This window comes from Antechinus flavipes, chromosome 4 (genome assembly GCF_016432865.1).
Source record: "Antechinus flavipes isolate AdamAnt ecotype Samford, QLD, Australia chromosome 4, AdamAnt_v2, whole genome shotgun sequence".
NCBI classification, from domain to species: Eukaryota; Metazoa; Chordata; class Mammalia; order Dasyuromorphia; family Dasyuridae; genus Antechinus; species Antechinus flavipes.
The window spans coordinates 370,884,652-370,890,651 of NC_067401.1; positions in this window are offsets into that span (position 1 = coordinate 370,884,652).

A 6,000-nucleotide genomic window follows, 5' to 3' on the forward strand; every position below is an offset into this window, starting at 1 on the left:
GGTGAAATCTATCACAAACCCTTCTCAGAACAATGTTTTTAAATGCTTATAATAAACTACATGAGATTATCCAAGGAATTAATGAAATACACTATCAGGGGGGAAAATTAAGTTGTGGACGACAAATTAAACCCATGCTTATAAAAAAGAAAACAAATCATGAAAACTATATTTATTACTCAGAATTGCAGTATCTGTAGAATATCTTAGATCAAGCAATATTGTTGTTTACTTCAGGTATCAAATATACAGGAGCCTTTCAATATCACTCCAAAAAACACTAAGATCTTTCTAAGAACTTTCTAAGAAGCCTGGAGTCAGTGTTGCTAAGTGTTGAATTTGGATTCAAAGAAATCAAGGCTCAAGCCAATCATCTAACACAAACTAGTTGGGTTACCAAAGATCACACACAGCCTTCTTAAGCATTATTTTCTTCACCTCTAAATGAATATAATGATTTCTGTAATACCTACTTTAGATTGTTTTAGAGTTGGATAAATCCTTTGCAAATTTTAAAGCTAGTTTAAAAGTCAGTTAATAGTGTAGTTTGTACAATAGTACAAACAGGAATTGAGGAAATGTGCTGTTTAGTTATGTTCTCAAGGGTACAATGACTCATAGGACCACAATACTAGCTAACATTTATATAGCATTTTACTCATACAATCACAGTTAAGCCTTAAAACAATCCAAAAGGTAGACTACCAAGAATTGTCTTCATTTCGCCAAATTAGTTACACAACTTGTGTGGTAAAAGTGTGTGAGCAACCTATACCTGTATAGTATTTCCATATCCATTTCTACTCCAAAGAGTGAGAAAAAAGTCATGTCAGTTAAGAGTTAATTGTACAAAACAAGATATTGAACTAGTGAACTAATCAATTGATAAAATCACCCCCAAACAAGAAGTGGGTGAAAGTTAATTACAGGAACTGAGTGTGCATATCTAATGAGTTAATTAATATTAACTTCTCCTCCCCAAAAGAGTTTTCCACCATTTTTTAACATAATGAGGGAGGATGAACACGTCAAGGAGGAATGCTTGGGTGGACCAAGAACTCTGTTAATTTCATCATCCCCCACTAATTGGGGTAATGCAGGAGGAATGTTGTGTTTCAAATTAGGGAATAAAGGCTCATTCCCAGGTGTGTAAGGTGGATCCTCCTAGGGACTGCCCCTGGGTGGATTACCCATTTCTTACAAGAATCAAAAATAAAACACCTTGGTTCATACACTTCTGAATCCTTTTTATCTTTGCAGTTATATTTCTAACAAAGTGGAGCTTGCACGAAGAAGTCTCCAGATGCTGACTTCTATCCTCTATGCAACATTGATTCAACAATAAGCAACTTTTAGACAATCTTAATATTATGAACTTGAAGCTCACCAATATGACACTATGCATAGATTCTGACAAAGGCAACAATATTTCTCAATTAAGATATTCTACAGATTTGTACTTTTGAACTCTCATCTAGTACAATTTTCAAGATTTGTTTTACCTTTTAAAAATATTTGCTGGTTAACAATCAATCAACCAGTAAACATACTGAGGACCCACTGATTTTATAATACTGAACTAATCTATGGTTTTCATTAAAGATCAGAAAAATTCCACTCCTATTCCCAAAAATATTTCAAGCAAAGATTTTGAATGAGTCTGTGAAGTACCATTAGTATTTAAAGCAACAAGGGAAGTTAGAGCTGATCTAGTTGGACACTTTTATTTCAATAATCAGGAAGCCATGCCTCAAAAAATAACTTGAATAAATGAAGCATTTTTAAGCTCTTAACTATGTACAAAGCACTATACTAAATGAAAAGGCAAGAATCTGATGTCATCACCTCTCACAAGAAGCTCACCTTATAATGGGAGAGACAATATATATGAATGCTTTTTGCTTCAAATTAAGTAATAAGCATGGTATTTGGTGATGCCAGACTTTGGTTCATACATTGGCCATAGTATCAATATGAAAAGTTTGCTCCATATTAATCAAAATATGAAAATTATCATCATGAATAGGAAATTAATATTAAAGACTACATACCATGCAAGTGTTTCTGTTTAATGTACATTATCTTTTCCAGATCTACATCTGGGAAATTTTTTGAAAGTAGATTTAAGGCAGAAGTAGCTCAATAATTCTTCAGTCTTTAGCTAGTAATAGTTTTTGTTTGTTTGTTTGTTTGTTTTTGCTTTTCATATTTTATTTTATTTTATAATAACTTTATGTTGACAGAATCCATGCCAGGGTAATTTTTTTATAACATTACCCCTTGCACTCGCTTCTGTTCTGATTTTTCCCCTCCCTCCCTCCACCCTCTCTCCTAGATGGCAAGCAGTCCTATATATGTTAGATATGTTGCAGTATATCCTAGATATAATATATTTGTGCAGAACTGAACAATTCTCTTGTTGCACAGGGAGAATTGGATTCAGAAGGTAAAAATAACCCAAGAAGAAAAACAAAAATGCAGATAGTTCACGTTTATTTCCCAGTGTTCTTTCTTTGGATGTAGCTGCTTCTGTCTATCATTTATCAATTGAAACTGAGTTAGGTCTCTTTGTCAAAGAAATCCACTTCCATCAGAATATATCCTCATACAATATCGTTGTCGAAGTGTATAATGATCTCCTGGTTCTGCTCATTTCACTTAGCTTCAGTTCATGTAAGTCTCTCCAAGCCTCTCTGTATTCATCCTGCTGGTCATTTCTTACAGAACAGTAATATTCCATAACATTCATATACCACAATTTACCCAGCCATTCTCCAATTGAGGGGCATCCTTTCAATTTCCAGTTTCTAGCCACTACAAACAGGGCTGCGACAAATATTTTGGCACATACAGGTCCCTTTCCCTTCTTTAGTATTTCTTTGGGATATAAGCCCAGAAGTAACACTGCTGGATCAAAGGGTATGCACAGTTTGATAACTTTTTGGGCATAATTCCAGATTGCTCTCTAGAATGGTTGGATTCGTTCACAACTCCACCAACAATGCATCAGTGTCCCAGTTTTCCCGCATCCCCTCCAACATTCATCATTATTTTTTCCTGTCATCTTAACCAATCTGACAGGGGTGTAGTGGTATCTCAGAGTTGTCTTAATTTGCATTTCTCTGATCAATAGTGATTTGGAACACTCTTTCATATGAGTGGTAATAGTTTCAATTTCATCCTCTGAAAATTGTCTGTTCATATCCTTTGACCATTTATCAATTGGAGAATGGCTTGATTTCTTATAAATTTGAATCAGTTCTCTATATATTTTGGAAATGGGCCTTTATCAGAACCTTTAACTGTGAAGATGTTTTCCCAGTTTGTTGCTTCCCTTCTAATCTTGTTTGCGTTAGTTTTGTTTGTACAAAGGCTTTTTAATTTGATATAATCAAAATTTTCTATTTTGTGATCGGTAATAGTCTCTAGTTCATCTTTGGTCACAAATTTCTTTCTCCTCCACAAGTCTGAGAGGTAAACTATCCTATGTTCCTCTAATTTATTTATAATCTCATTCTTTATGCCTAGGTCATGGATCCATTTTGATCTTATCTTGATATATGGTGTTAAGTGTGGGTCCATGCCTAAATTCTGCCATACTAATTTCCAGTTATCCCAGCAGTTTTTTATCAAATAATGAATTCTTATCCCAAAAGTTAGGATCTTTGGGTTTGTCAAACACTAGATTGCTATAGTTGACTATTCTGTCTTGTGAACCTAACCTTTTCCACTGATCAACTAATCTATTTTTTAGCCAATACCAAATGGTTTTGGTGACTGCTGCTTTATAATATAATTTTTAGATCAGGTACAGCTAGGCCACCTTCATTTGATTTTTTTTTTCATTAATTCCCTTGAGATTCTCATAGCTAGTAATAGTTTTAAGACTCCAGCTCTACCAAAAACTGGAAGTTTCGTTATATAAAGAAAGCAAGAAATAAAAGAAAAAGGATTTTTTCTTTACTTTTATATCTTTACAATAACCCAGGAATGGTAAGTAGAAATTCATATCTTTGGGCAAACAGTAATAATAATAAAGCATACATTGCTTGCAAAGTATGCATTATCTCATTTGAGTCTCTTAATAACTCTGAAAAGTAGATAGTACAGGCTTCATTATCACCATTTTATTAATTTAGAAACTGAAGAAACAATATAAGCAACAGAATCAGCCAGCAAATAACAGCAAAGACTTAAACCAACATCTTTTCACTTCAAGTTCATTGTTATTTCAATTATACCAGGTTGATTCATTTAATGATAGTTTTTACTATCATATAATACAGGTAAATTGTTCAAAATTACAAAACTCATTTGGTGAAATTAAACAAAAAAAATCACATGCTGATGGGATTGTAAAGAAGCAGGATAATGCTTATATTGTCTTTTGTTTTAAACATTAGCAGTCATTGCTAAATAATCTATTAGTATATTGAAAGGATTATAATTTTTTAAAAAGTGATTATCACATTCCAATTCTTTGACCCTAATAGTGTCATTAGTGGGAATATACTCTAAGAATGTTATCAAAAAGAAAAATAAATTTATCCGTTTAAATGTATTTATAGGAAATTCATTTGTAATTCTGAAAACTTAGTAACAAAATCTCTTAACACTTGGGGAAATGGCTGACCAGGCTGTGACAGAATAATAAATTAGATTGAAGTTCACTGGATTTAGAGTCGATAGATTTGAATAAATTTGAATCCCAGATATTTCCTAATTTTTATTTTTTATTTTTTATTTTTTTTAATAATTTTTTATTGATAGAACGCATGCCAGGGTAATTTTTACAGCATTATCCCTTGCATTCATTTCTGTTCCGATTTTACCCCTCCCTCCCTCCACCCCTTTCCCGAGATGGCAAGAGTCCTTTACATGTTGAATGGGTTGCAGTATATCCTAGATACAATATATGTGTGCAGAACCAAACAGTTTTCTTGTTGCACAGGGAGAATTGGATTCAGAAGGTATAAATAACCCGGGAGGAAAAACATAAATGCAAGCAGTTTATATTCATTTCCAGTGTTCTTTCTCTGGGTGTAGCTGCTTCTGTCCATCTTTGATCGATTAAGGCTCTCTTTATTGAAGAGGTCCACTTCCATTAGAATACATCCTCAAACAGTATCATTGTTGAGGTATATAATGATCTCCTGGTTCTGCTCATTTCACTCAGCATCAGTTCATGTAAGTCTCGCCAGTCCTCTCTGTATTCATCCTGCTGGTCATTCCTTACAGAACAATAATATTCCATAACGTTCATATACCACAATTTACTCAACCATTCTCCAATTGATGGACATCCTTTCATTTTCCAGCTTCTAGCCACTACAAACAGGGCTGCCACAAACATTTTGGCACATACAGGTCCCTTTCCTTTCTTTAGTATCTCTTTGGGGTATAAGCCCAGTAGAAACACTGCTGGATCAAAGGGTATGCACAGCTTGATAACTTTTTGAGCATAGTTCCAAATTGCTCTCCAGAATGGCTGGATGTGTTCACCATTCCACCAACAATGTATCAGTGTCCCTGTTTTCCCACATCCCCTCCAACATTCCTCATTATCTTTCCCAGTCATTCTAGCCAATCTGACAGGTGTGTAGTGGTATCTCAGAGTTGTCTTAATTTGCATTTCTCTGATTAATAATGATTTGGAGCATATTTTCATATGTCTATAAATAGTTTCAATTTCTTCGTCTGAGAATTGTCTGTTCATATCCTTTGACCATTTATCAATTGGAGAATGGTTTGATTTCTTATAGATTAGGGTCAGTTCTCTATATATTTTGAAAATGAGGCCTTTATCAGAACCTTTGATTGTAAAAATGTTTTCCCAGTTTATTTTTTCCCTTCTAATCTTGTTTGCATTTGTTTTGTTTGTACAAAAACTTTTCAGTTTGATATAATCAAAATTTTCTATGTTGTGGTCAATAGTGATCTCTAGTTCTTCTTTGGTCATAAATTCTTCCCTCTTCCACAGGTCTGACAGGTAAACTATCC